The sequence below is a fragment of the Propithecus coquereli genome, unplaced genomic scaffold, assembly GCF_000956105.1.
Source record: "Propithecus coquereli isolate 6110/MARCELLA unplaced genomic scaffold, Pcoq_1.0 Scaffold381, whole genome shotgun sequence".
Taxonomy (NCBI): Eukaryota; Metazoa; Chordata; class Mammalia; order Primates; family Indriidae; genus Propithecus; species Propithecus coquereli.
This window is the reverse complement of record NW_012149519.1, coordinates 204,348-229,007: the sequence shown is the minus strand read 5'-3', so window position 1 is coordinate 229,007 and position 24,660 is coordinate 204,348. Positions and strand designations below refer to the sequence as shown.

Sequence of the window (24,660 nt, the reverse complement as noted above, 5' to 3'; positions counted from 1 at the left end):
AATTAGCATTGAAAATGGCCTCAACAAATTGGACAAGTAATCAGAAACTAACAAGACGAAGTTCAGTAAAGACAACGGCAAAAAAAAGTCGAAAAGAGAACTCAGAGAAAATAAAGACAGAAAAGTCTAAGACGTAGAAATGGCAGGTCAGGCTGAGAGTTACCAAAAGATATGTGGGTTACAGTGAACCTCAAATTAACATTATGGCTTTATGTAGCAGGGGTTGGCATTTGGCACAGTGCAAGTTGGTATATATATTTGGGCTCTGATGTTTTCTGGAAAGGAGAACTATGGTTCTAAAGTTGTTGTGGAAGGTTTACCCCTAAATGGTTCTTCTTCTTCTTCTTCTTTTTCTTTCTTTTCTCTCTTTCTTTCTTTCTTTCTTTCATTTTATTTTATTTTATTTTTTTATTTCAGGGCATTGTGAGGGTACAAACATTATGGTTACACTTTATGTCTTTGCCTCACCCAAGTGCGGGTTAAAGGCATGACCTTCCCCCCTACAGTGCTCCCCGTGTCCTTTAATTGCAGATTTACCTCCCCCCCCAAATCCCCCTAATCCCTGGAGAGTATTTCTGCCTTGTGATCACCCTAGTGTTGATTAGTTAGTACCAATTTAATGGCGAGTACAAGTGGAGCCCATTCTTCCGATCTTGTGGTGCCTCACTTTGGATAATGGGCTTAAGTTTAATCCAGGAAAGTATAAGAGGTTCTAAATGGTTCTTACAGCAGAGTTGTGTCCACCAAAATGTAACCTGTTATAAGAGCTAATGGTTAGTATTGCTCACAAATTTTAAAAGAAGTTTCCAATTAAAAAATCTTTAGTGTCTTCTGACTACCTGGGTAGGTAATGAGTGTGGTCATTACCTGCTCAACCCACCTGCTAGGAAGTCTCCTTCTTGATCACACATTTGGTCCCTGGAGGTACAGGGAAACCTGGCCATTCTTCAGCCCTAACCTCTTCATTCTTACTAGGTAGTTAAGAATAGTCCAGAAGTATTTAACATTGTTGTTGTTACCATCTTTTAAAATCTGCATGTCACTGTGATGCTTGAATGTTTTTCTACATGCAATATTATGTAATGTCTAGTTATTTCCTCTTAAAGGTAGACTCAGAGTAGAAGAGCACAGACCCTGGGAAGAATCCTGCCAAAGAGAAACTATAACATCATGAGGGGGATGAGCTGGGTGCTGAGGCAGGACCAGTGACACCATCTCTGGGGAGGAACAGAGAAGGTATGAGTAATGTTTGAGAGAAGATAGGATTAATGATAGCAGGACAAGAGGCAGGACAGAAATAGCAGTTGCCTATTGCTTATTAATGTCTTCCTTTCTGTACAAAGTTCTGGATGGAATTTACACAGGTTATCTCATTTAATATGCAGATCTGCTTATAAATACGGTTGCCATCTACATTTTACAGGTGAGAAAACTGAGGCAGGGGCACGATGGTTACTTGTCTAAGGGCAGAGTAAGTGAATGGAGTAGCCTTTGAACCAGGTCTGTGTGACTTCAGCATCTGTTTTGTCAACTACAAATTTGTTTCTGAAAGTGTAAAAGAGGAAGAGACGGTGGAGAATAAGAGCTGGCGAAAGTGAAGGAATAGAACAGGGGGGATTTAATCCGTGGAAGGGATGGAGAAAGGAAGAGAGGGAAAAAAAGAAAATGAGTAGAAGAAAGAGAAAAGGAAAGAAAAAAAGGAGCAAGGACAGGGAGAAACAGGTAAGAAATAGAGGAAACAAAGGCTACAGTGAAGAGAAGGAAGGAGTGTGAAAGCCCAGCAGAGAGGACCCCGTGGGCTCCCGATAAGAATGTTCTGAGAGCTGATCAGGGCATCCGTCTTCCATGGCGTGCTGTACTTTTCCAGTCTTTCTCGAGCACTGGGCCCTATTGAGAGCTGCAGAATTTACAGGAGTTAAAAAGAACCTCGCGAATGTCTATTGGAAATCAAGAGAGTTATTAAAAGGGCAGTAAATGGAACACGTATGGGAACTTAAAAGGGAGTGGGACATTGAACATTGAGAAGTGACCTATTAATGGTTTTCAGGTATGAAAAAGCTACCAACACAGTGACTGCTGAAAACTGCAGGATTTATCTGTGTCGGAGCCGACCTCCTCGATGTCTGCGAACGTGGTGACGGCTTTTACTGCCTCTACCACTGCAGTCTTTTTATTTTTACGATCTGTCCAAGGTGCTCTCTGACGCTAGGGTCTGCTGCCGACTGGCTGCCACAGTGTATGAATCAGGAAGCACCGTTCCTGAAATTCAGCGGAGATCCTCAGTGGAGTGGGCATGATTTGAACCAGACTACCTTCCCTGGAAAGAACGTGGCTTTGGTGGGGACAACTGGGTTTGATTTTCGACACTGCAACTTATTAGCTCGATGACCTTGGGCAAGTGACTCAACTTTTGTGAACGTCAGTTCCCTCTTCAGTAAAATGGGGAAGCTATAACTTACCTCACTGAGTAGGTAGGCCTTCCTCCGGGCTTGAGAGACGGGAGGCATCCATAAATGTTATCTTTCATTTCCTTTCTCCTTCCTATGGGATGCAACACAAATGCAGAGAGGGCTTCATCTTTACCATGGCTTGTCATATGTAGGGAAACCAGGAGTAGGATAATTGGGGTACGAAGTGGGGTAGTGTTGGGAAAATTCAGACCTATTCCATTTCCTTAGGTACGGATAGGACAGGACTTGCCACACTGAGGTCCCCAGGAGCACACAGTTCTCTAGGTGACATGACTTACCAGAATCTTCCTCCACCCTCATTTGCCAAGTGATTCTTCAATGTTAAAGACAGACATCTGTGCTCTGATACTTGCATTTTCTTGTAAGGTAGAACCATTTTGAAATGCAAGTTCAAATGGAACTCTGGAGATGCATTTACTGTACACGTTAAAAAGACCCTTTCTCATGTTTTTGATTGAGGGCCAGACTGAAACCTATGCAGCCCAGCTCTGCGTCTCTTTGGAAGGCATGGCTTTTCCACAGTCACACTTTCCACAGTCAGTAGTCGGTGCTCAGTGGTTGCCTCTGCCAGTAACCTCCTTCTGTGTGCAGGTACATGTCCATTCACATTCGTTCAGAAGAGATTCATGCATCCATGTATATATAGCTTGGCCTTGGTTTACTTCTTGCAGAAAAAAGAAAGTCATTGAGCTCAAAATACTTTCAACATATTATTGTCATTTCCAGCTATTGTGGGATGCCTTAGACTAGTCTCTTACCAGACTTTTTGTCTGGTTACCTTGTGAACCATAGTGTGGAAAACAGGGTCAGGGAGGCGTCCTTGTCTTAGAATTTGTCTCTTGTGTACTCAGAGCCACTGGAAATGAGCTTTTGCCCAGTTTCTTTGAGCAGACCTTGTTTGTCTCTTTGTTTTCTCTTACATCGTCTTTGGCTCAGGTCAGGGAGTGCATAACTCTCACCATCTGGGACAGCAGGAAGATGACAGCAGGTCCTTCTGAAGAGTAAAAACCTTCCTTTCCGCTTCAGTGAGAAACCTAATCTTGCTTCTTTTAAATCCCTCTGCCGCTCAGACACATACTTACTTACAGGTCAGTAGCATCATTTTGGCTTAGACTCTTAACCAAGCTCTGTTTGAGCCAGTGAAATAATTTACTGATCGTTAGTAAACGGGCTTTCCTTATTCGGTACGTAAAGCAGGAGGCAAAGGGAGAAGAGTGTTCAAACGTTGGGGGACTATTTGAATAGGCTTCTTAATATACGCAGCTTCTCTGTATGTACTAAGGGTGTAGTGTCCTAAACAGGGAGCAAAACCAGTAAATCTTTTCATCGGGGCCCTGTTTACTCCTAGATTATGAAGGATAATAATCTGTTAGTTTAGGCAAGGTCCTGTGTCATGGTTATTGTTATCATTTTGCTATAAATGCAAACTGCATGGAAATTGTGACCTTTCCACTCACTGGTTGATGCCAAAACTTTACTGGTGACAGAACATCTCACATAAGAAGACCAACTGATATTTTTCTTAAGGAAATGTACACAGGTGCATACTTCATTTTCTCGTTGTCCTTTTCTGTACTTAGATTTTTCAACCTGCTCAATATGGCCCGTGAGTGTTAAGACTAAAACTGTACAAAGCGGGGCAGTGAGCATAATTGTGAATGGAGGTTCATCCTTCAGGTTTCAACTTAAACATCAGTTACACAAATGGAGATGAATTCCTCTTCTTGCACACACGACCCTGCAACCTTGCCTGTTTTCTTTTCAGCTTTCATAACCCATTTAATTTCTTGTCTATTGCCTGAATTTGGTCACTGTGTACCAGACTGTGCTATCCAGTCCTTCGGCTTTCAAAATCATCTGCATGTCAACGTCTCCTAAATTTATATCTCCAGTCTGGAACTCTCACCTGAATCCCGTACTCTGATGCCCACTTGCTCATTGATATTTCTACTGGGATGTATGATAGGACTCTCAAACTTACTTTGTCCCAAAGCAAACTCTTGATTTCTCTGCAAGTCTGTTTCATGCTCTCCATGTACTATACTAAATGCTTTACAGATATTCACTCATTTAACCTTCATAACAGGATTGTTAGGTATTTTCCATTTCCCCATTTCACGGAGGCTGAAACTGAGATACAGAGAGAGATACGGTGGTTACACAGTTCATCCGTAGCAGATCTGGGCTTCCACCTGAGGCCGTCCGGCATCAATACCTGCACTGGCCTCAGCCTGGTCACTGTTCTGTCCAGGATCTGCCTCGGTAAACAGCACCAGCATTCACGCAGGTGCTCAGGCCCAAACCCTCAGTGTTATCTTTGATTCCTCACTTTCTCTCTACCCAATATCAAGTTCATCAGCAAATCCTGTCATCTCTACCTTCCAAACATATCCCCAAACTGGCCAGTCCACTATCCCTCTGCTACCATTGTCACCGTCCATTTCCATGTCATCTCCTCCCCGTCTGCTGCATCCACTCGTGCTCTCCATGGTCAATTCTCTGTGTAGCAGGCAAAGTGGTCCTTCCAAAACATAGCAGCTCATTTCTGTTCTTTGCTCAAAACCCTGAAACAGCTTCCCACCACACACAGAATAGCCAACACCAGTGTCGTCTGTCTCCTCCCTGCCTCACCAAACTTACTTCCTGCCACTACGCCCCTGGGTCCCCCTGCTCCAGCCATGCTAACCGACTGGCTATTCCTTAGACACTGCAAGCAAGGTCCTATCCTAAGATCTTTGCCCTGGCAGAGTCTTCTGCCTGGAATCCTCGTCCTTCAGATGCTCACGCGACTTTCACTTTATGTCACCCTTTCAGAGAGGACTTTGCCAACTGCGCTAACTCCCATCACACAACATCCGGTTCCACACCTGTAATTATCTTAAGAGCAGCTCTTGCTAGCTGCCATTTTACTTATATTTCCTTATTGTTTTTCTTTCTTTCTCACTAGAATGTAAATTTCTAGAGGGCAGGAGCTAGTTTGTCATCACCATCCCCAGCACCTAGAAAGTCCCTGTCTTCTGATTGTTGTGTAATACTATTTGTTGGATGAATGAAAGAACAAGAACTTGTATTCTAATGACAGACATCAGAATGTGCAAGTTCTGTCTGAGCTTATGTTTCTATCATAAAATGCCTTTCCCAGCATAACGTGAAGGAATTCCAACACAGTCATTTCCTCACTGCTGCTAACTGCATAAATGAAGCAGAATGTCTTGCTTAAAGTAAGCGAATGGCTGGATTTGGGGGCACCAGCTTAGAGAGCCTGGATTCACATATCCTTCTGTGTTCATATTCTACCTTTTGATCACTACTTCTGTCTGCTGTTCCAACAGACACTGCAGACGTTGGGTGTCTGTTGATTCCAATTAGAAAATTATCTTTGCAGCAAAGCAGCAGGGGGTGGTAAGTCCAGATGCGTGCTGCATTTCCATCTTCCTCTGCTCCTCCCAGGACTCTGCCTGAGAACGTGATGATGGCAGGGTAGCGAGGGGGAGAATGGGATAAGTATCCATTCTTCACTCAGAGGAGCTTTTAAAGAAGGTCTATCGATCTCTCTTCCTCTCTCCATTTCCAAATGACTTTCTTTCGCCATCCTCTCTTCTCAGTGTGAAGAGGTTTTTTTCCTCCATATTCCTCTACATTCTGTATTTTTAAACTCCCTCTTAGCAAGAACCTTCCATCAGACTGCAGAACACACATCCATGGTGAGTAAAACAGCTGGTGTCCTGCCTTACTGCTCCCTCGCTTGGCCCAGGCACCTGAATGAAGCCCATTGTTTCCTGAGCAGTTGCTGATGCTAAAGTGGTTTTCATGCATTGGCATTAAGCAATGAGTTGTTGGCTTAAAGAAGGAAGAAAGAGAGATCAAAGTAGCATCATCACTTGAGGTTTCTTGCCCCTCTTGTGTTGAATTTTTTTTATAGCCTCCCAAGAATACTCATCCATGAAGTGGACTGTACTGCCCAGGGTTCCATAGAACTCTAGGAAAAATCAAGGAAGTAGCAGTGAGTTCAGATCATGGAATCTTCAGAAGCTACAAAAGCAATACACAATAATGAGAAACAATGAAACAAAACAAATATATATTAAAAAAAAAAACCTGCCCCCGCCACCCTCACACACCTTCCCTAACCATGCCTAGATGTTTACCAGAAGTGGTTTGTTTTTCTTCCTGAGTACACAAATGGACTCTATTCCCCAGCCTTTTTTACAGTTAGGTGTGGCCGCATGCCTAACCCCTAGCCAATGCAATATGGGCAGAAATGATGGGTGTCACTTCAAGGCCTGGTCCATAGAATCCTCCCACTGAAACCAACTGTGTTCCTCTTATCTCTTGCTAGTTGGAATGCGGACACCTCCCAGGGACCTTAGAAGCCTCCTGTTGAAGATGGCAGGGTCTCCATTGGCTTGGGTCCCCAAATCACTGCATAGAGGAGGCTACCCTGCCAACTTCAATATGGTTAAATGAACTAGAAATGAATTCTATTGTGGTAGAATTGTAATACATTTCACAGACTATTTATTACAGCAGTTCACCTACCATAGCTAACACACCGGATGTTACAGCTTGATTTTCAGTATGTTTCTTTTTTTTCTTCTCTATTTGGTCATAAGCTCCTTGAAAGCAGAATCTACATGTTCTCTTCTGTATCCCCTGTAGGGCCTCCCCGGACACTGACATAGGACTTGTGATCAGTAAATATTTGTTGATCAGAGAATTTATTTCTAGCTTTTATTCTAAGATGAGTTAAAACATGAGTGGGAACATAGCCAAATCATGAGTTTTTCATTTTGCTTTGAAATACATCTCGGGTGTGAAGAATCTTTTATGTGTGTATAGCAGCTCAGAACTGACATGGTCAGTGAAGTGTGACACACATTTTTTATTATCCGTAAATGGATTATCTGCTGTGACCCAGCTCTTCCATCACTTCGGCACATTCCTCCTGTCAACAGCTGTGTTGTAGGCGCTGAGAAGGGCCCTGAGCCCAGGGAGAATCAGAAACAGGTGGGGGTGGGATTGGGGGTGGGTGCTTGTGTTACTGACGGGGTATGAGTTGTGAATACATCTGCAAGTCAAACGTTGCTTTCCACTATTATATGTATCTTTCTCATTATCCATTATGATACATAATCAAGAATTGACAATAGGAATATTTAAATTAAGACCAGGTAGGGTGCTGAATAACCCCATCCTAGGAGCACATGAAACATTTTCAAGGCAGGAATTTATTGGTGTGACGTCAGATCTTTTTGAGGCAACAAAAGGCATTTTATTTCCACCAGCTCGCTGCAGGTCAGGCGAGGATGCATGGGAAATACCAGAATCCTCACTGTAGAGGGGGGTGCCTTTTACCTGCAGCCCTTGATTACTCCAGGGTAAACGCTGCCAGCTTTCCCTCTCTGGTGCAGGGGCCGGTGTCCTCATGCAACCCCCCCACCACTACCTCCCACCTTTCTCCCTGCCTTTAAATACCCATTTTTGGAAAAAAAGGATTGTGTAAACCAATGGCTCTCAAACATGAGCATACATGAGGCTTGTTAAAACCCAGTTTTCTGGGTCTCCCCCAACCCCGCCCCCACACACAGTTGCTGATTCAGTTGGACTGGAGTGAAGCCTGCGAATATGCACTTCCTACAAGTTCCCAAGTGATGATGATGCTATGCTGCTGGTCTGGGGGGCCCACCGAGCACCACTGCTCAGAGCCCTGCAGCCTCGGTCTGCGATAATGAAGGAATCTGCAATGTGCACAAACGCATCCCTCCACCAGCCCTACAAGGCGCGAGAGCTCCCTTTCCCACAAAGCCAGAGTAAAGGTGTGAGTGAGGAGTGCAGCGGCCCAGGGCAGCTCAGTGAGATGTCCCCTAATACGGGGGACATACACTGTCTTTCCCTTTCGCTTCTCCACACGTGTTCCCTCATTTCCTCACTAGTAAAATGAAGAGGTCGCCATAGATGAGTGCTTCTCAATTGTGGTGCCCATTGAATCACCTGGGGTGATTTCAGACAACACCATTGTTTAGACGATATCCTGCTTAGAGATTCCAATAGAATGGGTCTGGGATAGGACCCAGGAATGTGCATTTTAATAGCGTTACAGGTGGTTCTAATATACAGTCTGGGTGAAAACCGCTGACTTTCTCTAGGTCACTTCCAGGTCTACCAGTCTACATTCACACCCTCCCTCCCCACGGAATCCCACCTCTGCCCAGCCCAGCCCTCCAGCCTCCCTTACCTCTGTCTGTGCTTATCGTCATCTATTTACCCGTGTGTTGGGCACAAAGTCACTTCATTCCTCATTAACTTCCTCTGCTTAATTAGCCAGAGGACGAGTCCCAAATAACTGCAGAATCTGTGGAAATTCACTGATAAAAATATCAACAACAAACTAGAAGTGCTTCTAGAACCCCCATGAAAAGTTAACTGGGCAAGCAGAGGAAGGACCCATTCCTGGAGAGTGACTTTTACTCAGCAGGTCACACAAGGGCCAGATGAGCACACCTTTCATGTAATACCTGGCTCCACATTATTTATTCCCCTGAGCTATTGTGATTCCTACAGACTCATGTGTACTTTCTAGTTACAACACATGAGTCAAGTGAGAGGCTATCTCTCTCTTTCCTCGATGATACTTTAAATGAGCAAATGAAGTAGAAAAGTGAGGCAGTGACCTGGACGCTTTGGTGTCCCCAAGCACACTTTCATTGCAACCCTAAAGAGAGTTGAAGCAAACGTGGTGGCTTTTGCCTGCTAGGAATTTAAGTGTTACTTTAGTTTCCCGTTTGTTTATTTATCGTTGTACAGATTTGGACTTTCTGAGAGTTAGTGAGGTATAACCTAACTTCACTTTAATTTTATCCTGACTCTTTGTAACTTGAACTAGAAGGACTGGAACCTTCTTCACCTTTTCTGAACTTCACATGAAGCTTTAGTTGGTGGAGTTTTTCAATTCAGTTGTCATTTTCAATGAGTTTTTTTTTTTTGTCCCCCAATCAAATGGCTTTAGTTAAGTTGAAGGGCAGTTTAGCTCCGGTGAGGGGCACTGAGGCAATGTAGTAATTTAATTCCACGATGTGGTCTGGACGTGAACCCGAGGCCTGAGGACTGGTGCCTTTCTGCTAATTAATTCTCCATCTCAGACATCTGGAAACCAGCCTCTTCGGCCTCATCTGAGTTGACTAATTAATTAAGCTGTGTTTGTAAACAGGTGTTTTCTCCCTCAGCACTTTTTTTCATCATCTGTTTCTTTAGCCACAAGCTGGTGACCCCATTTAATGGTAAAGAACCTGGCCAATAACTCTGTTCTCCTACAGGCTGAGGAGGTTCCTTTTGGAAGCTTCCCAGCACTATGTGAGAAGCCCGGGCTTTGGGATGCAGCAGATAAGGATTTAAATCCAATTGAGACATTTATTAATCATGTGACCACAGGCAAATTACTTCATATTGCAACACATTGGTTTCCCCACTTTTCCCCTGCAAAAACTACCACTTAGTCCGGTGTCTGGCACGTCATTGGTACCTTCTAAATATTGAGTATTCTTTGCTGCACTAATACTGCCTTGCCTTTGTGCAGGGAGTAGCTAGTTTTAAGCCACTTCCACGTACATTCTCACATCTGTCTCTCTCAAATCCCTACAGGGGCATTTCAGCAAATATTGTTACCCTCATATTTTATAGATAGAGAATCAGTCTCTGCAAGGTTAAGGGACAAGGTCCCATGGCCAGGTCCTGGCCTAAAGCTCTTGCTCTGAGACCAGGTATCACCTCTGATTTTCAGTGGATGATGCGAAACTAGATTATAAACACTGGGAAGGAAAGGCTTGCACAGGATATCAAGAGAGCACCTTATCAAAGAAAATGAGATACCACTGATACGGAAGGTGCTGATTCGCCTAGCAGAGAAACATTACCTGGTACATGGGACACACTGACAGTCTAGCTGCTGGATTTCCCATTCTCTAGCATCTTCCCTCACCATCCCACCAGCTTTTGTGCAGTCGTGGGTAAGTAGTTAGTGATTGTTGTGACCCAAAGTTATTAATTAATTTCAGTGACATTAATACTTACATTTGGACAGTTTGTCATATGTGGGATTCTCCTACCAGGCCTGTGAGATTAGTAAAAGTAGAACATACATACATACATCTCTGTCCACTTTGCTGATAAAGAAATTCAGATTCTAAAAGATTATATGACTTGTCACATTCACAGGGCTTGTCAGTGGTAGGGCTGGGCCTGACATCCAGGACTTCCAACTCTGTGTTTAGCACTATTTCAACAGTACCACAGTCAAGAAGCACTTACATCAGCACTGTGGTTGTTTATATTAAAGTGCTCTAAAGAACGCCATGCTATTTTGTCTTTTAATTCTATCTCTTTGTCTTTCTCCCTGCTTCTTATCTTCTTCCTTGGTTTTGCCTGATATGTGTAGCCTTTTCCCAAGGTGGATATATTTCAGTTAACCTCGGTTATATAACAACCATCCCAAAACTTAGTGGCTTGAAACAACCCCCATTTTATTTCTCAGCCTTCTTTGGGTTAGCTGTTCGAGCTGGGATAAGCTGTGGGTTCTTGGGTTGGTCTTATGGGGGCCACTCATCTAGCTGCAGTCATCTGGTGGCTCAACTGAGGCCTGATAGTCCAAAGTGACCTCACTCATGTATGTGTCTAGCTTTTGCTTCTAGCTGTCAGCTGGGCCTCATTCTGCATGTTTGCTCCGTGTCAAGGAGGCTGGTCCAAGTTTTTTCATGATGTCCACAACATTTCAAGAGGATAAGTCCCATTGCACTGTCACTCATCAGGTTTCTGCATGTGTCACATCTTTTGATATCCTATTGGCCAGAGCAAGTCACAAAGCCAAACCCAAAGTCTATGCGAGAAGGGGTCACACAAAGGCATGGATACTGGGACATATGATTCGTTGGGTACCACCGGTATAATTATCTACCATACATGGATACAAAAATAGCATCTCTCTACCTTATAAGACTATTCTGAGGATTCAATTTTATGATGCATATATTTTGCTTAGCGTAGTCCCTGACACACAGTGAATGCTCAATAAATATTAGCTAATATTATTAATAGAATCATTATCTATTATTAGCTGCCAGGAGCGGGTTCCCCTTTTGAAATCCTGTTCCCTCATTTGTTCAACTAACATTTACTTAGTGCTTACTGTGGTAATATTCCCTATGTTAGGCATCAGGGATATGAGAAAATACTATTCAGTCCCTGCCGTTGAGGAACTCGTAGTCTATGTGAGAAGACCGGACATGTAGCAGTTAAACATAATAGACCACAGCAAGTGCAGTGATGGTGACACGCATGAGCTACTTTGCAAGTGCAGAGGAAGCATCCCTAACCCCCCAGCCCAGCCAAGGGGTGTGGTGAGGAAAGGCTTCTTGGCATAGGGACTACCTGAGCAGAACCTAAGAGTGCAGTGAGTGTTATTCAGAAGACCAGGGGGTTAAAATAAAGAATTTTGGCATGAGAAGAGGCATTCAGGTAAGAAAAAGGATAGCATGTTGTTATCAAATAAAATGAAAAGGCTAGGAATCCTGAGGACATGAGCCAAAAAGAAACAAAGGAGGGAAGGTGAGAGAGAGAGGAGGAGGAGGAGAAGGAAGAGGAGGAGGACAAGAGGAGGGAAGGAGGAAGGGAAGGAGAAAGGGGAGAGGTGGGGAATAAATGCGTACTTTTCCAAGGCCAGATGTTATTCTGTAGGTGAGTAAGGAGGCACTGAAAGGCTTTGAGAAGGGGAAGGGTGAGGTCAGATCTGCACTTGAGAGAGATTGCTCCAGGTACCAAGTGGAGGACGGACTGGAGCTGGGGACAGTAGAGATGCAGAAATCCAGGCATGAAGCAGGGTGTCTTCGAATGGAAGTCACGGTGGGGCCTTTCCCCGTCATGTCCACCCTCCAGTGCTGAGGAGGGGCACTGTGAGACACAGAATGGCTGTGGATATGCCAGTTTAGGAGACTATGGTCTGGAGTATCTGGGAAAAACTATTTTCTATTAATACCTGCTTAACAGACATGTTTACCCACAAAATTGACCTTTACTGATTAAGGACAAGTGGTGAACCTGGACGTTCTCAGAGTGGGTGTTGCTGTCAGGGATCTAGTCCTGTGTTGGATGGCCTTAGTGAGGTGTGAGGAAACTTCTATGAGTTTGACAAGGCACCATAGAGAGAACAGTGACTATGTTCTTAGACGCAGCTCTTTCAAGATTTTTTTTCTTGTCTTTGTGGTCTAGTCTTCTAAAATTATAATGTATTTTAAATGACTTTGACCTCTTGCATTTGTGCTCCCTTATTGCCGCAGTAATTTTTAATGTGTCTCTCCAGTGTTTCTGACTTGTTTCTGTCCATATATATTCACAGCCTTATGTCTTGGATTTCCTGGACAACCACACTTTCAACTGTGCTGCTTTGTTATCCCAGAAAGCACATTCATAATTATCAGTGTTTACGTTCAGATTTGTGGTCTGGAAAACTTTGTCATTATACTTACGCAATATGTCCCTTTTCCAGAATGCTTCTCATTATTTTCTTCTTACACTTGTGTATGAGCACCCTGCAGTGATAAAAGCAGCTCTCTGCAGTCTCATCTGACGAGGTCCTGCTCTAGTCCAACTACTTTCTCTAGCTCCTAAAAATTTGCATAATCCAATCCTTGTTTGTTTGGTTGGTTTACTAAATGTGCGATAATTCACATCACTTTTCATTAGCGTCCTGAGATATACTTGAGAGGGATGCTGGTCCGTCATGTCTAGGATCCATGGATGGATTCCTGTACATTTCCAAGTAAGCTTTTCTTTAAGCACATTGAAAACGTTTGCAATTCAGAGGGGGATCATGAAGAAGGGTGTGATGACACTGAGGAGGAGGCAAGGGGCAGGGCAAGCTGGGACCAGGCCAGGAAGAGTCATCTGAAGAGCACTGCACCATGTCTGGCTCCCAGGGGCCTTCCATGATAACTCGGTGCTGTCTGGATGGTGACACTGCTTCCACTTGGTGCCTTTCGTTCTCTGCTGTGCTGGACCCACAGACCCTCTAGTGCTATGGCAGGACTGCTCCAAGGCACACAGAGCTGCCAAAGAGAGCAGGACAGAGGGGCTATTCTGGACCAGCACCATTTTGGGGGTATGATTACTACATGCCTAACACTGTTCATGGCATTTTATGTGCCTTATCTAATGTTTGAGGCAGCAAAGAGGAGTGGCAAAAAGCAAAGGCTGCCTGGGTTCAAATCCTGTTTCTGCCACTTGCTTGGCTTGGGAAACCCCTAGGAAGGGGTCTTAGAGGAATGTTCTGGTTATGAGCTCTTAATCCCAGGAAAGCATTTATGGAAGGGGTGCAAGGAGAGTAGGAGGGGAGAGGGAAGGTATGCAAGTGACTGCACCTGGCAGCAGGGTCTGGCACATGGGCCAGGGCATAAGAGAAGCCAATGACCTGCTGAGAGAGGTCACTGCAGGCCCTGGGGCTGTCCAAGCAACCCCCAGGAAGCCTGGGGACCAGGAAGGGGAGGCAGCCACAGGTCACTATTGGGACAATAGGAACTCTAAACTCAAGGCTCAGAGAGCTTGAGTGGAATCCTCCTGCTTCTCCTTCCTGTGGCCCCAGGCAGGGAGACACTTGTTTAGAAATGGCTGTGGGATCTGCCTGTCACCAGCCACCCAACCTACTTCTTGGCTCCTGAGACGTTCACAGTACGTTGGTGGTGATAAATATCACCACTGCCACCACAACCACTGTTGTTTACTCAGAGCTCACCACGTTCCAGCCATTTTGCAAAGCACTTTCTGTACATTATTTAATTTAACTTTCATCAAAACTCCACAAAGATAGTTATATTTATTGTCTATTGCCATTTATAAATGAGTACGCAGTGCTGCATTATGAGGACTGTTTTGATTATAAAGAATAGACACACAACTTGAACTGGCTTAAGCAAAAGACAAATTTATTATGAGCATACTGGATTCTCTCAACAGAACCCACAATGGGAATGTGGTTAAGCCTCCACAGCAGCAATAAGCCAGGACTCTAATGCTATCATACATCTTGCTCACACTCTCACTTGCATTTACTTTTTAATGGCCACTGATTCAGTCTTCTCTCTCACTCCAGAGGCCGCGAAACGTGGCTGCCCAGAGCTTATGAGTTTTATATATTACAGCTTATGCTACTGAGCGACACTGACTTAACACTATTCTTGGGCCTAAGGTCAAAAATCTCAAGGATTTGACCCAGCCAGTCTGGCACCCCACCCCACATTCACTCAACTGTGGCTGGGTCAGCAGGGGACCAGGAAATGGAATAACATAGTCACTTCCACAGGACCACGTGGTTGGAGTTGAGGAGGGGGCACGTCACAAAAGAAGGAGATAATGAGCTAAGGCAGGGGGGGAGTTAGAGGAAAGAGGCAGGGATTGCAAAACCGTAGACATCCACAACACAGGATTTAAAAGGTTAACTAACTTGTCCAGAGTCGCACACAACCAACAATGGCAAAACCAGGACTAAAATTAGGCCTTTCTGACTTCAAAGCCTATGCTCTCAACTAATATGACAAATTAAAGCAAGTGGAATGAATGAATAAATGAATACACGCGTACATACATGCACACATACATACGTATCTCCATAAATACTCATGAAGACCTTGCCAAGCCCGCGCTGTAATCTGGGAGTCACAGTTCAGACATTACCCACTTTTGCTCTGCCCTTGCAACTGTCATGTGAGGATAAAGGTAGAGAATAATGACAAGGTAACCTGATGACAAGCAGTGTCCACAGCTGCAGCCTGTGGCCCAGTCTCCCAAGGCAGATATGACAGCACCCCTGGAACCCACCCATCATCCAACAGTCAGACAGCCAGCATCCCTCCTGAGCTGTGTTCTGGAGCAACCGAGGCCTTGTGCATGGCGCACACGTGTCCAAAGCCACATGCTATGGGAGGAAGTTGATTCAGAGGAAGTGGGACTGGCCCTGGTGCGTTCTAAGGTTGAGAGGTCCCTCACTTGGTTCTGCCTGTCCTAAAGGATGGTTCGGGACTCAGTTTGGTGTTCCAGAAGGGGCCTTCTTTGGAAGAAGGCACGTCAGAGGAGAAGGTGGAGCTGAGCTCTCTCAGGTCCCCGAATGGGACTCTGAGGACTGCCTGTCCGAGAATTCAGATTTGGGACTTGGGGGTTTTGAGCCCTTGAACCAAGAAGGCATCAGATGCTTCCAGAAAACTTGTTGACTCTCTCAGCCTATGCGAGCCTGTTTAGCAAACCATTTATAAAATGCTCAACCTGAAAGAATGAATGCGCTTTCTAAAATATCTGCCTCGTCCCAGGAAGGGCTTTATGGACAGGCAGCACCTGGGTCAAATGGGACTCTTTGGATTCGAGGCCGTTGGTAAATCCAGACGGGTAGTAACATTTTTATTCCTGTGATTTGTTTTTATTTGCACTCGTTTGAAAATATTGAATGAAACCAAAAGAATGGATGGTGTTTACCCTGACATTTTGAAACAAATTGAGTTAAACGTTTGAGAAGTTGGAGTTTGTTCAGTACGCCTCCCTTGCCACTTGCAAGCCACTTACCAAAAAAATATGTTTCTGGGAGGAAGTTAGACACATGAAACAGTTGCATTGATGTTTTCAATTGTAGTATTAATAGTAATAAGGAGGAGAAGGAGAAGGAGGAGGAGGGGAGGCGAAGGAGGAGAAAAATAGCAAATACTTGTATAAAACTAGTATGAGCCAGGCACAGAGAGGTTAAATGATTCACCCAAGATCACACAGCTTGTCAATACCCTGCCTCCTGCTGCCACCTGCTACCATTCTGCCTATCTGGCCCCCACTATGAACTTCAGTTATTACTTGCCATGAACTCTTTAGAAACAGGGATCCTGGGGCAGGTGGAATAAACTGAAACAGACTCTTCTCTCTCAGATCACAGTAAGGTTGTGAGGAATGAAGAGGTCAGGAATATTCTCTTTGCAACATTGCATGGTAAAAAAAAAATATGAGTTTTTATAGTCAAACAGATCAGGGATAAAATTCGGGTCCCTCAATGGGCCTCAGGTTTTTTAGTGTATATTGTGAGCAACTAAATAAAATCTACCTTTTTGTACGTAAGTGGCAGTGAAATGACACAACTCTATGAGAAGTGACTGTCACTAGGCCTGGTCCATCATGGCTGCGCTGGCTCTGATATTATCATAGCTCTGTCCATGGTGTTCCCTAAAATGGCCACAGCCGCTCTCAGGTGCCAAGGGAATCAACAACTTCTATTCCCGGCGCCTGATTCTACCCCACCGCCGCCACCTTGCCCTTCCTTCTCTCTCCGGAGCAGAAGACACGGAGGGAGGGACGAGTGGGGGACAGGGATCACTCAGAGGTCAGCGGCCAGCACAGCCACGGGGTATGTGCTGCTCCCAGGGGTCCTGGGCTCCCAGGGAGAGGCAGGAGTCACCCAGGGGCAGCATCTGAGGCCTGAGAGGACAACTGATGTCTCGGTGTCACTGGGAGAGCCACGTAGGCACCGGGCAAGATTGGCTGGATGGCCCTCCCTTCGGCCTGTGTGCCCAGAGCCGCCAGTCCCCGGCTCGGTAAGGGACGGTGCAGTAATAGGCCAAAGGCAGTCATGGATCAAATTTAAATACGGAAATTATTTTCAGACGCATTTTTCAAATGCTGGATTTTTTCAAACCTAGACGTCACTGAATATGCAAATAATTAGGAGGAGCATCAGGCTGTGCCAGTGGCCTTGGTAGCTGCTCACTGCAGCAGATTGTACCATTGTACTCAGAGCAATTCACGTGGGACTGAGTCTGGCCAGGGGAACTTCCGAGTCCGAGAGGCTGAAGAGAGAGAGAATGAAGAGATGTATGCAGGCAGCGTCACCTCCTGCGTCCTTTTCTCAGAGCACTGCAGTGGTATGGAGGCTTTGCGGAGGGTAGCATGTATTTTTTCACAATGACATCAGTCAATAATTTACCGAGGACACACTTGTTCAAGCCAGCACAAGGGACAAAAAGAGGTAAAATAACATAGTCCCTGCCCTCGAGCAGTTAAATACCTATTTAGAGACATGAGTTTTGAAATGTAGCTAACATTTTAGTGTGATAGGCAAAGGGAGAGGCTGCCCCACAAAATTATTACGGAAGATCAAATAACGAAGCTTTTTTCTGGGCTGGGGTGGTCAAAGACAGCATCATGGAAGTGGAGAGGCCTGAGGAGAACCGAGAAGGATGCAGAGCATTCCGGAAACAGGGAAGGTGCGTGGTCTTCAGGCAGGGGAAGACCACGTACAACAGCAGAAAGCAAAGCTGCGTCTCCGTCACACACAGGGTAGACAAAGCTACGGGCAAAAGTATGCTAAGACAGACCAGAGAAGAACACTTTGAGAGTGGGGTAGATCTTTTTAAAAAGTGAGATAGGAAACCAAATGTTCTATTTAAAAAGACATATTTTACTTCCAAAGAAAAAAAGAAGTAAACTATTTTGTGCATAGAAAAAAGACCAAGAACAGAAGACAAATCACGGAGTGGGAACAATATTTCAAGCACACCTGACAGATAAAGGGTTGCTATCATACTACACCAGGAGCTCTTCCCGATGAATAGATAGGAAAGACAAACAACTCGATAGAAAATGGGTAAGAGATGTGACCAGAGGGTAAAAGAGGGAAATCTAATTGGCTACCAGATGTGGGAAGGAGCTCGCGCTCACTGTGAGTCAAGGAGATGGAGATGGGAGCAGTAAGATGCCGCTTTTCACTCGTCAGATTGGCAGACATTTAATAGTGTTAAAACGCAGGGCTGGTGAGAGTGTGAGCGAAGTGCACTCGGGCTTTGCGGGTCGGAATTTCAGTTGCTGCAAACTGTTGTCTTCTGGCACCACTGGGAACGTTTAAAAACTTACATATCCTTTTATTCTGCTTTTTCATTACTGGAAATTAATATTGTAGAAATACCAAGGTATGTATCATATATTTCGGGTAATTTTTAAAACAATAGCCTAAATATTTATCAATAGGAGTATGGTTGAATAAATGGAGGCATGTCGATTATTATGGGCTACTATGCAGCTATTAAAAGGAGTTAGATCTACTCTGTTGAGCTGAAAGAAAACCCACATTGAAGTAGGAAATGCGAGTGGCAGAGAGATGTGTGTATCATGATGCAATTCAGGAAGCACACGTACACACTTGCACTCTCCCTTTCGTCACGTACATGTGTGTGTGTGTTGAATGGATACCAGGAAGGGATGGCCGTGCACCACAGCGTTCACTCACTTGGCTACAAGGGATGGTGGAAGGGGTGGTGCCATGGTTCGAATGTGTCCAAAGTTCATGTGTTGGAAGCTTCATCCCCAATGCAACAGCAGTAAGAGGTGACACCTTTAAGAAGCAATTAGGTCGTCAACGGATGAGTGCTCATTGTCACGGTAGTGGCTTGGTTATGGCCAGAGTGGATTTGTTATAATCACAGCGAGCTCGGCCCTCTCCTGCTCCCTCCGGAGCGTGTTCTCTGGCCCTCCTGCCTTCTACCATGGACGATGCAGCAAGAAGGCCCTCGTCAGATGCCGGCACCTTTACGGTGGACTTCCCAGCCTCCAGAAGTGTGAGAAATAAATTTCTTTTTTAAAAAATAAATTACCCAGTCTGTAGTATTCTATTATAGCAGGACAAAACAGACGGACAGGTGAACACAAAAAGTAAAGATTGAGCAAAATGAAGTATTATCATCCATTCCAACTTTTTAAACATCCTTAGAGCTAGGATGTGTAGCTTTGGGGGACAGACAAATGAGAGTGTCCTCCTATTCTCAGATTTCTGGTCTGTTAGGAGTCTTAAGCCTGCCCAGGGGCTGCACCAAAAGGTGGCTGGGGAGAGCCATGGGATTTGTTCCGGCCTGGGGACTCAGTGGAATGCAGAATTCGGGCTGCCTTGCAGGAACTCTGCCTGTTCCTTCCGTTTGCTCGGGGAAATACATGTAGCTTTAAATTTTGCATTTAAAAAGTCAGATGAAGGCTTAAAATAAGCAGCCAGTGTTTTGTGTTAGATCCAGATGTCATCTCAAGCAAGAAACAAAAACACTTTGATTTTTGAAAAATAACCTTTGACGCCTAAAGAGGCTCTAATAAGTGCTTTTGTTCCAGGATCTTAAAAAATGGCTTTCTATGCAAATGAGAGAGGCAGCCCGAGGAGACTGATGTCCTTTGCTTATCTATCTGTGCAAGGACTGCAGCAGCAGCAATGCCCTGCCCGGGTCCCCTCTCCCTTCTTCACAATGACACATTCACCCTGCTGCGCACATCAGCTGTTTATGGCAAAGGGACAGACTCAGCACCTTTCAGAGAGGAACCCTGTCTCTGTGGTCTTTTTTCATGCATGGCCCTGTCAAGGTGCTAATTGGTGCCAATTTCACTGGCGATAATGGAGGGAATCTGTTAGCAGAAAGTAGATGTTGAAGTCAAAAGTCACCACAGATTGGTTCCCTAAAATTTTCATAAGGGAAGCCTTATGGGCCAATTCCACTGTAACCTGACATAGGTTTGTGAAGTATAGTTCCTCCTGAGGAGAAATTCCCAGCTCTACTCATGTTCAGTTTGTACCAAGAGAACCAAACCGGATATCCTAAAACATGACTCCATGGTTTTCTGAGAAAACTAGGCAAAGATTCATTTTTCTCTTGAGAAAGATGATTTCAATCCTCAAGAGACCTTTTTAAATGTTAGTGTGGCAGATAACTGAATTTTTTATAGACAGATGTTGTTATTATTAAATGTGCTTGTGGTAATGGTGTTTGTTTAGCATTCCTCTCAAAGGAATTCAGAATTCTTTGCAGTCATTTTCTCTGTTATTTCTTAAGATCTTTTCCTGATCATATTTTAATCTTGACTATAAATTCTTCATTCAGTTTTTCTCACTGGATTTTCTCTGTAACTTCTCCTGCTAACCTCATTTCCTACTGCTCTCTGCACTTCCAGGATTATAGACTTACACCATTTCAGACATCCTAGACAAGCACTGGAGATTTTTACTGTTAGAATCTCAGGTTTCTCATTCTCTATTTACTATTTTTCATTGCTCTTTCAAACTCTTCCATTTATAATATTTTCACCATACTTCCTCTTATGTGAAAGATAGATTACCTGAAATATACCTTGTTCTTCTACATAAATATTTTCCTTATTTATTTAATTTTAGTTCTATTTTTTAACTAATTTCTAACCTGCCTTGCTCCATGAAGAATTTGAGGTAACTACCTAAGCATGTTTTTTTTTTTTTTTTTAAGCATGAACCTGCTTATTGGCATTGGGAATCGGATATTCATAGTAAATTTTCTTTTCAAAAAAGTTCCTCCCTTCAATTCTCAAGGCATTTGTTAACTTTCCTTCTCACTGAAATCATCCTGAAGAAGCAAGAAAAAATAGAAAAAAAGAATCATGACTTAAAGACGAGCTAATCTTTTGTAGAAACAAATAAGATACTTCCCTCCCTCCAGGAAAGAACCACTACAGACCCGTCTTCATTTGGGCTGTGCTCTGTAGGAAGTGTAGTAGACAGCCCTGTCCTGAAGAGATCATGAGATCATGAAATTATGGGGAAGGGACCTTAGAAATCCATTCACTTATTTTTACAGATGTGGACACTGAGACTCAGAGAGTTTCAGAAATTTGTCCATGGCCTCAGACACACCTAAGTATTTCAGTCTCTGAGACATGTTTAGAATTTAGTTTAGAATATAAGTCACTTTGAAAGTTAAAAAAAAAAATCATTGAAGAATGTAGCAAAGCATGAAATAATGATTTGGTGATTCTGGACAGTGGTGAGCTGGTCAGTGTTAACAACTGGGGCTGGGAGTGGGCAGAGGAAGCCCCAGTTTGTAGTGTTTGTCAATTCATGGCGCCCATACCAACCCGACGCCCTTGATCCAGGAGCTGGAAAGAGATGAGCGCAGTGCAGTGACCCTCAAGAGCGACAGAGATCATCTGGGTGGAGTGAGCGGGGCTGAAAGGAGGGGAACTGAGCTGGGCCATTTCTCCCAACACCTCGGACCTTGCAGCTGTGCATCATTGGCCGTGGCTTTGCCAGCCCGCAGCTGTGCCTCTGCTCTGTTCCTTTGCTCTTGCTCTTGCCTTGGTGGATAAAGGACTCTTCACTTAATGAGCTATCACTTACATGTCAAGGCCCAGCTCAAAGATAAGGGTCTCTACGAGGCTTTTCCCTGACTCTTTCGGGAATAATCACTTCTACTCTGAATGCCAGAGTACTTTATTTACGCCTTTTATTAGTGTAATTACCAAAGCCGAACTTGATATTATTGTCAAAAGATGGTGTCTTTCCCCTCTAGACTATCCTTGGAGGACAGGTACTGTGTCTTAGCCCTCTGTTGTCAGATCAGCAGTACAGGGTGGTGGGTAGGAGCCCACACTCTGGAGTCAGACTACTCAGCTTCAGTCCTGACACGGCGCTCCCTTACGGGGCATCTTGGAAAAGTCATCAAACCCCTCTGTAGGCATCTATAAAATGATTCATTAAATGTGAGTCTCTATCTCACAGGCTTGCTGTGAAGATTAATGAAATTCCTAGATACGTTTGGTGCCTAGCACACCTAAACCCTCAATAAATGTACCTGGTACTCTCCTCTCTAGCACATAACCCAGTGCCTGGCACGGAATTGCTGTGCAATTGTTGGTTGGATGGAATTGATGTGAAGCAAAGATATGATCCAGCTAGTTTGGTAGGAAGTTGGGAAAGGGTATGCTAGAGGGAAACTGCATGGAAAAACTATTATTGGGGAAATGCAGAATGGTATAATAATAAAAACTGTAGATTATAGACTTACAGGGTCAGAACCCAGTTTTCCAGTTGTGGTATAATGAACACAGTGCAGGGTAGGATCATCGGCGACCTCCCTTCATGCCATGTGCTAGATGCCGTAAGTCTATAAATATATCATTTGTTATTGCAATAGCTTTAGTAGACTGCTGTTGATTGAAATATCTCCTTTTAAATACTGTGCAGTTGCTTTTTAAACATCTGAATGCTAGACTGTAAGTATAAATACTATTAAATTTCATTCCATTTGGTTTGGTCCATCATTCCAACTAATTCATATCTCTTCTAAACTTGATTCTGAAACGCAATGTATCTTCTATCCTCTCTCATTTTGTGTTATCTGAAATTTCGTGAGCATGACTTCTATTTTGTTTTCTAAAACATTACATAGGCTACTTTGTTCTAAAAACAGAGTCCTCTGGCATGGCACTAGAGAGAGACCTCTTTCTATGTTGGCATTGATTCATTAAACAGTCTTTATTTTTTTCTTTTTAGATACAGATTTTAAACTCCTTTCAAATCTATCAAAGTATGTAATAATCCATATTGTATTTCATCTCGTTTGGAAGAGTATCATGAGAAACTCTACCAAAATGCTATGTCTGCAGCATTTGTTACATAGATAAAATAGAAAAGAAAAGGGAGCTAGTTTGTTGCAGTCTGTTCCTAATTAACCTATGTTAGTTCCTAATACTAACAACTTCCTTTTCCAAGTTGAACAAAGGATTCATGATTCAAAATAGTGACGTTAACTGCATCAGGGTAGGCTAGGCTTAAGGTACAGACCTTTAGCAGTTAGGGGAGAAGTTTGGGCACAATCCCGAGGGCCGTGAGAGATTGTTGAAATTTTTGAATTGGCATTATATGGCAAAGTTGTGTTTTAAGAAAGCCATCTGCAGCAGTGTCCATAATGATCTCTGGGGGGATCTCATGTGAGGTTTGACGTTTCCTGCAGTAATCTCAGAATGAGCTACTAGACTACGTTAGGCTAGGCTAGTAGCAGTAAAGACAGAAGAGAGTAAGTTTGGATTTAAAAGAAAAAAAATCAGAAAAGACTGTTGAGGGAAGATGATAAGAGTGAAAAAAATAAATAAAAATAGGAATTTTAGGGCTTCCCAACCTTTTTCACATTACTGAACATGCAGAAAATATTAGCAATTTGGCCACTGGGGTAAATCACCTGCTTGGGGATGGAGGTGAGCCAGCAGCCTGGGAGCCCAGGGCTGGGCCTCCACTCTCCAAAGCCCCACCTGCTCCCAGCCACTGGCAGAGACATTCATATCTCCACATGGCTGGGAAGCCATTTGGAAATTTATGCTTTACAGATAAGTAGTCTTAGCAATAAGAGGAAAAACTTGCACCAAAATCTGTACAAAGAAAACTATACCTATAAATGAAAGCAAATGTTTGGTTCAGTGCATAATTCTAACAAAGAAGCAAAATATCATTTATACACTTGGAAGAAAACCAACCACCATCAGCCAAGGAAGGACTGCATAGGTGCCAAACAGAATAGCCCAGGACACCAAACCCCTGCCCATGTTATAATGATGAGTGATGCAGGAACACAATGGCAGTGTCTGAACAAGCCACTGGACAAAGAACCAAAGAAAGGAGAAAATTGAGATTTCGCATTAATGTGGAAATCCAAGCTTATTTGCTTGAAAATTTATGAAGTGCTGCCAACTTGTTGCTTCTTATTGATTTCTGCAGTTAGTAAATTAAGTAGTTTTGTAGTTCTGGTGCCTCACCTGTTTTACTAATTTGCATTGCTGCATGGAGGCAATTGTAGGATGAGAAAATGCAGGAACTTGCGATGCATAATGCCTTGGGATGATTGAAGATGCTCAGTTACAGAGAATTAAAAAGTATTCTCTCTTCCTCCATTAAACTCAATGGCAGAGAGAGAACAAGAACCCACCAACAAAGTCACATCGGTTCTGTTATAAAAATAGGAACAAATGGTGGCTCTTCTGAAAGCTAATGGAACCCACATATTTCTCCTGGTGGTTGGCAGTAAGCCACATGTGTGTGGCTCAGGGACACCCATCTTTCACGTTGGAGTCTATGTGGATGGTGCTCCCTGGTGTCGGGGCGCTGAGCCTGTGTGGCCATATGTGGCAGCTCAGAGAGAGATCTATCTGATTCATTCCTGGGCTTCCACCCAGCCTAACAGGTGCACATCTGCGTTGACCCATGACTTCGTCTCCAGCACAGCCACGCTTCCTTCCCATACAAACCATGTCAGTATCGTTTAATCCCAACCTGCTATCTTATTCCGATTCAGATCTACCTTGCTCTCCCCACAGCTCCCCGCTGGGCCTCTGTTACCTCCCAAACATATCC

General features: G+C 43.9%; 1 protein-coding gene across 1 annotated transcript in view; it reads left to right on the top strand.

Moving 5' to 3' along the window:
- Positions 1 to 24,660, top strand: part of GRIN2B (glutamate receptor, ionotropic, N-methyl D-aspartate 2B) — a 448,376-nt gene that overhangs the window by 362,880 nt on the left and 60,836 nt on the right. The window lies entirely within an intron of this gene.